General features: G+C 35.3%; 1 protein-coding gene across 13 annotated transcripts in view; it reads left to right on the top strand.

The window, feature by feature from the left end:
* Positions 1-13,231, top strand: part of CCDC171 (coiled-coil domain containing 171) — a 304,789-nt gene that overhangs the window by 210,248 nt on the left and 81,310 nt on the right. The window lies entirely within an intron of this gene.

Below are 13,231 nucleotides of genomic sequence, written 5' to 3'. Positions count from 1 at the left end.
TCGTTATTTCATTATTTAAACATTTTCATTAGAGAAATCTTATTTATGTTATTATTAATCATGTTATTATGTTATTAATGTTATTGTCTAATAGACAATTTCTTGAAAATATAATTACCTAGTACTTTTAAGATATATGGAATTCATGAATGAATCATATTTAGAATAATTCTTGGAATTAAATTTATTATATAATATAGTTCAGAAATCACTTAAAAATACCCCAGAACAAATCTTTTTAAGGAGATATTAAATAAACATTAGCAAACTAATACTTAATACACTTTAACCTTGTGGAAAAAACTAGGCCTGTGTATTCTTTTAGATATTGAAAGTGATTAGCATTATTTCATATCACCCAAAGCACTTTCAAAAAAATCTAATATTCTGAATGCTATGTTTTAAAGTAGTATTGTTTGAAACTGTGATTTGTTCCTCTCCCCATTTAAAAAAGTTTAGTTTAGACATAGTTACATCAAATCCATATATGCTAGAAATCTGAAATTTGATTTGTAGGAAAAAAAGACATCTTTGGTTAGATTTTTTTTGTACTTGGTGAAATCTTTGAAAGGAGAAATCGGTCATGTCATACATATAGCATAACTTTTTATATAGTTGATGTTGCCTTGAATTGTTTGTTCATTTTCCCAGCTAGAGGAAAACAAATGTTGGGTGGCATCTACAGTGAGGAGTGGACTTTGACATCAGAGAAAAACCATCGTCAGTATGGGACATAAATGTTGTACCTTATTCTTTCATTGTGAGAGTGGCAAAATACATATTTTAAATACGATCAAGACTGCAATAGGACAATTATAATCATACAGTTCTTCAGTTGAGGTTCATCTTTTGGGTTTTGTGTGTCATATGGAAAGAAAGATATCTATAGAATTGGCCTAGACCTGCTGGAGATTTATTTTTGGTTATAGCTTTTTTCCCCTTCAGATTTAGTTAATTATTTTAATTGATGTCTCTGGAAATTTCTATTTACATAGTGGTTTTTAAATTATCAATTACTTTTCAAGCTTGAAGTAAAAATGTAGGGAAGGCTAATTGATGGTTGGGCTAATTCTCTGTTCTGTGAAGTTTAGGTGTGAATGAAAGGATGCTAAAGAAGTGGCCCAGAGAATCGCTCATGCCAGCCCACTGGTGTTGCCTGCTGTCCTCATGCCAGCTTTTGCAAGTTTATTTTTGTGGCCCCTTCGGACTGTCCAGAGGCGTTTTGCCACCTTGGAGAAACTGGGAGTGGTACAAAAGGAGGGTCTGGGCTCTTTCATGGTTAAAATGGTTGTGGTTACATCCAAACTCTTCAGAGTAGTTTACTGTACATAGCCAAAATAGTGTAGCTATTTATATTTCTCTTTTTTTAACGTTTATTTATTTTTGAGAGAGAGAGAGTACACATAAGCAGGTGAGGGGCAGAGAGAGAGGGAGTCAGAGGATCTGAAGCAGGCTCTGCGCAGCACAGAGCCCCATGTGGGGCTCGAACGGATGAGCCGTGAAATCATGACCTGAGCCAAAATCAAGAGTCTGATGCTCAACTGATTGAGCCACCCAGGTGCCCCTATATTTGTTATTTTTTAAACTTGATACATTACATTCAACTTTTCAAATCCTGAAACTGTATTATACAAAGCAGTTGAGTGGATATTAATTTTAAAATTCCATTTGGGACGGATACTAGTATTTAATGAGGAAGGCCAGTCATTTTCATTTAAAAGCATATACCTTATTTCAAAGAAACAGATGTTTTATTTTAATTTCATGTAAATATATGTATGTATGTATTGTGACTTTTTAATGTAGGCCAGAAGTTAACTTTTTATTAAGAAACTTTTTGGGGGCTAATTTCCGGTTATTGGGTTAAGAAAAATAACAAAAGAAAACAAAATCACAACTTTCCATGAGGTACATTTTTGATGTACACACTTCTCTATTTAGTTGAACTGTCAGATGTTTGGGAAAAAACCAGAAGTATTGAATTAAAAAAAAGTAACCATTTTAACCATTTTAAAATGTACAATTCCGTGGCTTCCGATGCATTTATAGTGTTGTGCAACTATCACAACTCTGTTTTCAGAATATTTTTATCACCTCAAAAAGAAATCCAGACAAATTAAGCAGTCACTCCTATACCTTGTTATTCCATTCCATAGGATGTCTTTTTACTTTCTTGATAGTGTCCTTTGATGAAAAAGTTTTTTATTTTTATTATTATTTAAAAATTATTTTTCAATGTTTATTTATTTTTGAGAGACAGGTCAGAGTGTGAGCATGGGAGAGGCAGAGAGAGAGGGAGACACAGAATCCGAAGCAGGCTCCAGGCTCTGAGCTGTCAGCACAGAGCCCGATGTGGGGCTTGAACTCACGAACCATGAGATCATGGCCTGAGCCGAAGTCAGACGCTTAACTGACTGAGCCACCCAGGCACCCCAAAAAAGTTTTTTAAATTTTGATGAAGTCCATTTTTTTTTCTTTTGCAGATCATGTTTTTGGATTCTTATCTGAGAATACATTCATTGTCATATCTAAGATCATGAAGATTTTCCCCTGTGTTTTCTCCAAAGAGTTTTATAGTGTTAAATTCTCTGGAGTTTAAACTACAAACTTTGGAGTTACACTTTCTATTAACTCTTATATTTAGGCTTTGGTCCATGTTGAGTTAATTTTTGTACCGGTGTAATACAAAGACCAAACTTGAGTTATTCCTACAGCATTTGTTAAAAAGACTTAATTCTCCCATTCAGTGATCTCAGTACCTGTGTTGAAAATCTATTGACTATAGATGTTTTCTTTTATTTCTGGACTCTCAATTCTGTTCCATTGATCTACCACACTGTTTTGATCACTGTGGCTTTGTAGTAAATTTTGAAATTAAGAAATGTGAGTCTTCCGACTTTGGGTTTTTCTTTCAGGATTTGTTTTGGCTTTTCAGGATTCCTTGTAATTACATATGAATTTTAGAATCAGCTTGTCCATTTTCAAAGAGGACAATTTGAATTTTGATAGTACGTCCCTCTTAACATTAAGTTTTGCATTCCATGACGTGGGATGCCTTTCCATTTATTTAGATCTTCTCTAATTATTTTCAACAGTGTTTTGTAGTTTTCAGTGTACAAGTTTTTCGCCTTCTTGCTTAAATTTATTTTTAAGTATTTTATTCTTTATACTATTGTAGTTTCTTAATTTATTGGTTCCTAATTATTAGCATTTAGAAATATGAGTGATTTTTATATGTTGCTTTTGTATCTTGCAACTTGGCTGAATTTTTTAGCTCTAATAATTTCTTTTGAGGGTTCTTTAGGATTTCTCTATATAAGATCATGTCATCTACAAAAAAAGATATTTATTCTTTCTGGTTTGGATGCCTTGATTTTATTGTTTTTTGTTTATTTGTTGTTATTGTTGTTATTTTTGTTTTTGCCTAATTTCCTGCTTAGGACTTCGAGTTCTAGCAGTGACATGACAACAGATATCTTTGCATTCTTCCTAATCTTAGGGGGAAAGCTTTTGGACTTACACCATTAAGTATGATATTAGGAGCATGTCCTTTATCAGATTGAGGAAGTTCTTTTCTGTTCCTAGTTTTTTGAATTTTTCTTATAAAAGGTTGTTGGGTTTTGTCAAATGCTCTTTCTACATCAAATGTAATCATCTTTATTTTCAACCTTCATTCTATTAATGTTGGGTACTACATAGATTAATTTATGTATGTTGAACCATGCTTGCATTCCTGTTATAAATATCACTTGGTTATCATGTGTAGTTGTTTGAATATGTTGCTAGATTTGGTTTGCCAGTATTTATTTTTGAGAATTTTTGCATCTGTGTTCATAAGGGATATTGGTCTATAGTTTTCTGGTGATATCTTTGTCTGGCTTTGGTATCAGAGTAATGCTGGCCTCATAGAATGAGTTAGGAAGTGTCCCTTCCCCTTCAATTTTTTTGGGGGAGAGTTTGAGAAGGATTGGTGTTAATTTTTTAAACATTTGGTAAAGTTTACCAATGAAACTATTTAGTACTGGGATTTTTGTTATTGGAAGGTTTTTACTTACATATTCATTCTTTTTCCTTGGAATAGATGTATTCAGATTTTCTGCTTCTTTTTTAGTCTGTTTTGGTACTTTATGTGTTTCCAGGAATTTGTTTCGTTCATCTAGGTTACCTCATTTGTTGACATTGTTCATTCTCTTAGTATTGTTTTTTATTTCTGTAAGGTCACTAGTAATATCCTCACACTTATTCCTGATTATAGTAATTAATTAATCTTTTCTTCTTGGCAAGGCTAGTTAAAGTTTGTCGAAGTTGTTGACCTTGCCAAGGAATCAGATTTGGTTTTCTTGATGTGCTGTTATTTTTCTATTCTCTATTATCTCTACACCATTCTTTATTATTTCTTTCTTTGGTTTGGTTTGGGCTTAGTTTGCTCTTCTCTTTCTATGTCCCTCAGGTAAAAGAGGTTATTGACTTGAGATTTTTCTTCTTTTTTAATGTAGGTATTTGCAACTAAAATTTTTTGTGTGAGCTCTGCTTTCACTGAGATTTCACTGAGATTCTGTTGTTAGGTGCATATATATCTGGAAATTGTTGTATCTACTTGGTGGATTGATTTTTTTTTATTATCATAGATTTTTTTTGGTCTCTTGTAACATTTTTTGTCTTAAAGTGTTTTGTGTATGTTAGTATAGCTGTTCCAGCTCTCTTTTGGTTACTGTTTGCATGGAATATCTTTTTTCTGTCCTTCTAATTTCTTTTTTTTTAAGTTTATTTGTTTTGAGAGAGAGAGAGAGAGCATGCACATGCATGTGTGTGTACAGGAGGAACAGAGAGAGAAGGAGAGAGAGAATCCCAAGCAGGCTTCACAATGTCAGCACAGAACCTGACGTGGAGCTTGATCTCACAAACTGAGATCATGACCTGAACTGAAGCCAAAAGTTGGATGCTCAACCACCTGAGCCACCCAAGCCACCCAGGCACCCATATCCTTCTACTTTCAATTTATCTGTGTCTTTGTATCTAAGATATCTCTTGTATACAACATATAATTAATCATTTAAAAAATTTTTTTTAATGTTTTATTTTATTTTTGAGAGAGACAGAGACAGAGTGGGAGGGGCAGAGAGAGAGGGAGACACAGAATCCAAAGCAGGCTCCAGGCTCCAAGCTTGTCAGCACAGAGCCTGACACGGGGCTCGAACTCACAAACCATGAGGTCATGACCTGAGCTGAAGTCACTTAACTGACTGAGCCACCCAGGCGCCCCTATAATTAATCTTTTTTTTTTTTTAACACAGTCTGCCAATCTTTGACTTTTAATTGGAGAGTTTAATCAACTTACATTTAACATGATTAGTGATATGGAAAGACTTCTGTCATTTTCCTTTTTTTTCTATATGTCTTATATGTATATTCCTCAATTTCTGTTTTAGTCCCCTCCCTTTTATTGTGTGATAGATAGATGTTTTGCAGTATAACATTTGTTTTCCTTCTCTCTTGTTTTGCTATATATTTTTAGTTATTTTCTTAGTGGTGGCCTTGGAGATTACAATTAATATCTTAATTCTTAGCAGCCTACTTTGAATTAATAACCTTAGTTTCAGTAGTATATAAAAACCTTGCCCCTATGTAGCTCCATCCTCCCCTTATGTTGTTAATGTCACAAATTACATCTTTATATATTGTGTGCCCATCAACATAGTTTATTATTATTGTTTTATGTAGTTGTCTTTTAAATAACATGGGAGAAAAAGAGGAGTGACAAATAAATAATACATTATTACTGACTTTTATATATACCCATGCAATTTTTTATATGAGTGCTCTTTATTTCTTCTGTGTTTGTATTTTCTATTTTGGAAGGCATTGTTCTTATAGTTTCCTTTGTTTTTTTGTACATGGTTTCCCTTAGCACTTTAAGCATATTTGAAATAATTGATTTAAAGTCATCGTGTGATAAATCCAATGTTGAGGCTTCCTCAGGGACAGTTCCCATTAGTTTCTGTTTTTATTGTGTATGGGCTAGACTTTCTTATTTCGTTGAAAACTTCATAATTTCTTGTTGAAAAGTGGATATTTTGAATAGTGCAATGTGGCAACTCTGGAAATCAGATTCTCTTCCATCCCCGGTGTTAGTTGTTTCTGCTTACTGTGGTGGTTTGTGTTTGGTTTGGTCAGTGAATTTACTGAACTAATTTTTTTAAGTTTATATTCTTTTTTTAGAAAATATTTATTATTGAAGCATAGTTGACAGACAATGTTATATCAGGTTCAGGCATGCAACATAGTGATTTGACAATTCTCTACGTTACTTAGTGCTCACCATGTTAAGTGGTCACCCTCTGTCACCATACAATATTATGACAATATTGTGTTCTGTGAGCTTTATTTTTCATCTCTGTGTAAAGTCTGTATTCTTCGTCAGGTAGGGCCACTGAAATCGCTGTTCTGTTAACTTCGTGCTCTGCTGGTGTATCAACAGAGATTTCCTTACATACTGAGATTCAGGTTTTTTTTTTTTTTCTTTTTCTTGATTAAGCTTTTGTGTGGTTTCTATAAAGTTTCAGTTAGTTTCTAGAGTCCTGCAAAAGTTGATTCTGACAAATTTTGTCAGTGTATTCATTGTTTTTGTGTAGGAACTGGGTTTTGGAATTCCTTATTCCACCATTTTTGCTAACATCATTCCCTAAAGTCATATACTTTTGTTTTCCTAATGACTTTACCAGTAGGTTTCTAATATTACTGATAACAATGACTCTCAGGAATTGATTTCTTCTTTACATTAAGAGGCTCTCCAAACATGCTTAAGTATTTCTATTTTGAGAAAAAGAAAGTATAATAATTATATTTAAAATAACGTTCAGGATAAGGTAATGAGTGGATGTACAGGATAATATCTGAATTATTTAGGGTTAGGTATGAGAAAAGTAAGTATTTATTGGGCGATAACCAAGTGCTTAACAGAGAGATGTCTTGGTTTATACTATAGCAGGGAGTAAAAGTAAGTAAATTTAGGTAAAATTGGAATGTAGAGAAGAACGAACTTTTTTTGGAGTCATTTTTTATTACTGTCAAGTTAGCAGAATGGCTGGATTCTTGAGACTTACAGAGATTGCTTGAATCCTATGAGTTCGGAACGATTAACTACAGTGTTTTCTGTATATGATTGCAGTAGCCTATGAACTTTAAAGGTACCTCTGAACATTTACTCAGAAGTATTAGCTGTCTTTTCAGTAAAATGTCTGAAAGATAAAACAGGAAGTCACAATCCAGAAGCCTCAGAAGGCTCTAGAAGACCTTGCATCTATAAGCCCTGTAAATTTATCGGGCTGAAATGACACTGAAACAATAACTAGGAAGGCACAGGAATTTTTGCTGATGTTCTTTTAGATTCCTTTCTATAGTAAAGTTACTTAAAACCTCTAATCCATCATAAAACACAATATTTAATGTGAATAGTTGAGTTCGACAAATGCTTTTTAAATGTGTATTATATTCTGGAGCTGTAGCAGTTTTGGGGGAAACAAACAACCAAAAATTATATATATATACACACACACATATGTGTATATATACACATATACATATATTTATACATATATGTATGTATATATACATATGTATATATGTACATATGTAGGTACATATACATATATATGTATGTGTGTATATATACATATATATGTGTATATATATATATATACACATATATATACACATATATATATACACATATATATATACACATATATATATACACACATATATATATATATATATATATATATATATATATATATATAGCTTAGTCCTTTCCCTCAAGGCAGAGACACACATAATTGCAGTATACCATGGTAAACACGGATCTGTAAGATGCAGTTCGACATCCATTTAGATAGTTATTCATCTATGATGCATACCTAGAAAACTCACGGGTTGTCTGGAGGTTTCCTAGAAAAGAATGAATGCCCTGATGGGGCTGAAGTGTGAGGGAAGATGGGAAAGGCATTCCAGCAGAGAGAATAGCATGTGCAAGTTCATGGTGGCACGAATAGCCAGACATCCTCCGTTCAGCAGTGAGTGCAAGGAGAATGCAAGAGATGAGTCCAAATGAGGCACTTGGAAGCCAGGTCATAGCAGAACTCTTGTTTTGTTCGTTGGTTTTTTTTTTTTTTTCCCATCTAAGACCTTGGATCTTTATCATGGAGGCAGTGGGAGTAAACCAGGGTTTACGCTAAGGATGAATGTGGTCAGGTTTCTTATTGAATCTGGGTTCTGGAAGGCATATTTGCAGACTGGATATCGTAATGAAATGGTTTTAAGAGCCATGGGTCTAGGCTTGGTGAAAGCAGGAGAAGGTTTGGACCAGGGTAGTGAGGATGGGTGGTGTCAGAGAAAAGGATGTGAAACTTACTTAGTAAAATGACAAATGAAGATGAGAAGGCAACGGAGGATAACTCCCAGTATGGGCAGTGAGATCGACTGATGTTGGGAGTGCAAAAAGAGGAGCAGGCTTTTTTTTTTTTTTTTTTTTTGGTAAGGAGAAGAAGGGAGACAATGATGCATTTTGTTTTGGAAATACTCAAGTTTAAGGTAATGTGGAGTGATCAGCAGGATATGTGAGTCTGGACCACAGGGAAAAAGTCAGGCTAAAGATAAAGGTTTGAGATTGATTAATGTAATACTCACTGGCAAAGAAAGAAGGCAGTGTAGCAATTGATAGGAGAAACAAGACATTATAGATAAATGGGAGGCTAGCAAATGCATTTTGAGAGATTAATTATGCCACGAGAGTTTGAAGTCCTTGAGGGATGGAACTCTGTCTCCTTAATTTTTATATGCTCAGCATCTATCACGGCGCCTGGTACCCAGTAGGCACTTAATGAATGTTTGTTGAATGAGTCAAATTTTACCATCACCCAGTCTCTAAATAAAACTAAAGCCATCTCTAGATTTCAATGGAAGTCTTGCTGATTTTCCTTTGTTTATTTGACTGCTAAAAATAGCATGTGTATTTATTTTGCCTAATCAAGTGCTAGAGGAGAAAGCCTAGATTTGATTATAAGAATGTCTCCAGGAAAGAGAGGTATGCTAGCAACAAATTTACAGGGTGTAAGTGTCCTGTTATAACCTGTTTCTAGCTGGTTCGACTCCTATGAAGTAGAAGGATGATTACTTCTTTTGTTAGAGTGGATTCTGGAATAGATTAGAGTCAAACAGAATCTGACAGGTGAAGACACTATCTTGCCAAATCTTTAAATATGATTTCATAATCTTATCTTAAAAATGGTTAACCCAAATAGTACATAGTTGTCTTTGATTTTTAGTTTTCAGTGAATTTGTAAGGAATATAAACACCACAGAATAGCTTTTAATTCATAAAGCCGATAGCATTTTAAAAGTTGAACTATGATTTCATGCCTCTAAAACCGCAATTTTTAGTGACTCGTTACTGACTCTCTGAATGTGACTTGTGATCTTTGAACTCCTCTTCATTCTTAGTTTCCGGATATTGGTCCTGAAGATCAGCTGTGCAGGACTTACAGGTGTTAGCACAGCTGGCTTGCTGATGACAACTCTGTCCATATAGCTGTCTTGTGTGTCATCATTCATATTGTTCAGTGTCATTCTGACCTAGCCAAGCTAAAAATGGTACTCCCGCTCAAGAGGGATTTAAAAACCTTGACAAAGTAAAGATAAGACACTACAGAATGTCACGGACATGTGCTTAACAGGTTTTAGCCTAAACACATCTAAATAACTAATTTCAGTGTGCAGCTGCCTTTATCCTCTGAAATAATTTACCCTAGGAAAGAAAATATCTCTGTGTGGAGGACTGTTAACAATTCATAAACATATTTCTCTATTCTGGGTATAGGTTTTATGTTTGCTTAAATAGCTCAAGGTCACAGCCATCTATTTGTGGGGTGCATTCTATGGGATATAACCTACGCCACAGATTTCTCATGCCTTTATAAGATGCCCGTGATCAAATCACTCTGTTTTCCAGCTTGGTAATTTGATTTTGAGCGTTCGGTTTTTCAGATCCTTAACTGGGATGTAGCCAGCTTGATAATCTGATTCAAGAGATCCATTTTTTAGATCCGTAATTGGGATGTGACTATTAACGTGTGGGGTGATGGTGGTGGCGGTGGTGGATTTGCCCTCTTTTCTGGTGACAGCAGCTGGCAGTCATTGGAGAGTTCTGGCTCTGCTCCAGAGTTGTAGGTTAAGTTAAATAACCTGCCAGCAAGAGAAGCCTAGTTTCTCACTTCTGTCTTTTCAAATTATGAGTGCGTGTGTTTGCTGCACTGTCAATGGAGTGCCTGCTTCTCCTTCCTGTGGGTGTGGAGCACAGCTGGAACTGTTGCATGTATCTTGGGACATTATAGTTTGGGGATTTTCCGTGTGAAATGGTGACCATTGTATAAGGATGATTGCTGCCCAGGTAACTTGTCTCTCAGTGTAACGTGCATGTGCGTGCGTGCGTGTGCGTGTGTGTGCGTGCGTGTGTGTGTGTGTGTGTGTGTGTGTGTGTCAGTGTCAGGCTGTGGCAGAAAGAAAACATGAATGAATGAGAATGCCCACAGGTCCAGTGAAACTATAGAGGAAAATAAGGATGTCTAAATAATAGTCTCCATTACTTATCACAAAATTACTTTTATGAAACTTACACATTTTTTGCTAAGATTGCCAGACAACAAAGGAAAGGAAAAAACAAACAAACAAACAAAACCCAGTGTTGTTGTTAGATGTAACTGTTCAGGATGTGAATGTAATCTCCATTGCATTGACGAGCTTGAATCCCTGCTTCTATCACTAGGCACACACGAGAGTCCTGGAAATACTAATTATCTTTTTTATTCTATTCTCTCTTTCTCCTGCCTCGTAGAATTTGTGAGTTTGGAATGACATTCTTATTTGATCACATACTGCGAGCCTCTGTATGCATAGTGGTTTTCTTGCCGCTACTGTTATTACAGAGTATATAGTTAACTCTGGCCGATGCCCTCCCTTCTCTTTCTTTTTACAAAAGCCTCTCCAGTGTGCCTATTCTACTTGTTGAACCAAATGTTATGTTGATTAGGCATTAGACTATGCGCCAGGAAAGTTAGACCCAGTCAAGTTGTACACTAGACTACCTGAAACTTGAAACTAGATCAGGAGATAGGACACTTACTTATTTATGAAACACTTATCTATGAAAAAAGAAGCCAGCAAGTATCTGTGAAATGGCATCCTGTGTTACTGATAGAAGGTTGACCTGCTAGGGATTGTTCATATATTCTCTGGTGAGATGTGGTTATTTAAAAAACTTTACAGATGGTGCAAAATATTGTCTTTCCTTCTTCTATACCTTTAAGGCAGAGGATGGCTAACATTTTCTGTAAAGGGTCACATAGTAAATATTTTAGGCTTTGTGGACCATATGGTCTCTTTCTCAACTATTCGACTCTGTCATGGTCGCAGGAAAACAGCCAAAGATAATAGGTAAATGAATGGGTGTCATGTGTTTCAATAAAACTTTATTTACAATGAGAGGCGGTGGCCTGGATTTGGTTCCCAGGCTGTAGTGTGCCAAGCACACATAGCTCTCTAGTGCAGAGGTTGAAAAATAGTGTGTAAGGTCTTCTGTGTCGGATGAAAAATAGAATAAAGGGGGAAGGGAAAGCAATACGGAGCCAGTGGAGGTGGAAGGAAGGGAAGAGGAAGCAGTAGTACAAAAGAAGGCAGGCAGCTGGAATCAAAGTAGAACATGAACACAGAGGTGTTACAGGAGACTCTGTGGATATGATGGTGGTAAGAATGTTGATTTTGAAGCCACGGAGGCCATACTAGGTTGGAGTAAGTAGAATTTTAGCCAGATTAAGGGTATGATGTAAAGTGCTAATATCACTTACTTTCCCCAGACATTAAAGATTCAGGCATTGTGTGTGTGTGTGTGTGTGTGTGTGTGTGTGTGTGTGTATTATATATATATATATATATACATACATATATGTATGTATATATATATACATACATATATGTATGTATATATATATATAATACACACACACACACACTATATATGTAATTATATATATACTATATATATATAGTATAGTATATATATATAGTATATATATATATATATATATATATATATAGTTTTTATGTGGTAAGTTTGTCTGAATTTCTATCTACAATCCTACTACTTTTCCTTGGTGTCCTGTCGGTAAAAACACAGCTAGTACCACATTCCATAAGTGTTTTATTATTATTATTTTTAACTTGGAACATCAGGTCCAAAGAGATTTATAACTGTGCACAATACAACATGCAGCTTCACATTTTGAGAGTTGAGCAGTTTTTCTTAAAATGGCAAATTTAATCTCATCATTGAGATATCGAGCAGGAATAGCTTTTGTGGTGTTACGGTAGGAGTATAGAAAATCAGAAAACAGATTGGTGGCTTGCTAATCAGAGCAAAAGGAACAGTAAAACATGGATTTTACGAATCACTTCAACCTGGAACTAGATTGTTACAATAAACTAAATATATATTTCATAACAGCATTTTCACTTAGAAAGTTTCATTTATTTTTCTCTATCTGTCTCGTTTCTCTTGTGTCTTATAGCATATATGTTAGAAATATATGCTTTCTAAAAATTTTTTTTAATTTTTTTTTACATTTATTCATTTTTGAGAGACAGAAGAGACAGTGCACAAGCGGGGGAGGGGCAGAGACAGAGAGAGACATAGAATCTGAAGCAGGTTCTAGGCTCTGAGCTGTCAGCACTGAACCCAACGTGGGGCTCAAACCCACAAACCAGGGGATCATGACCTGAGCCAAAGTCGAACGCCCAACCGACAGCCACCCAGGCGCCCCTAAAAAAAATTTTTTTAATGTATATTTATTTTTGACAGAGAGAGAGAGAGGGAGAGAGAGAGAGACAGAGCATGAGCAGGGGAGAGGCAGAGAGAGAGGGAGACACAGAATCGGAAACAGGCTCCAGGCTTTGAGCTGTCAGCACAGAGCCCGACGCGGGGCTCAAACTCACAGATCACAAGATCATGACCTGAGCCAAAGTCGGACACTCAACTGACTGAGCCACCCAGGTGGCCCGAAATACATGCTTTCTGAAAGTATGTAATAAGAAAGGGAGAAAGCAAACCACTTTTCTAAAAACCAGAATCTGAGAATGTAGTAATGTAGGTATGTTTTCTTTATTCTTTGTCAAAATACTATGA

Source organism: Acinonyx jubatus, chromosome D4, assembly GCF_027475565.1.
Source record: "Acinonyx jubatus isolate Ajub_Pintada_27869175 chromosome D4, VMU_Ajub_asm_v1.0, whole genome shotgun sequence".
Lineage (NCBI taxonomy): Eukaryota > Metazoa > Chordata > Mammalia > Carnivora > Felidae > Acinonyx > Acinonyx jubatus.
The sequence above is the reverse complement of the archived record's forward strand: the minus strand, read 5'-3'. Positions and strand labels throughout refer to the sequence as shown.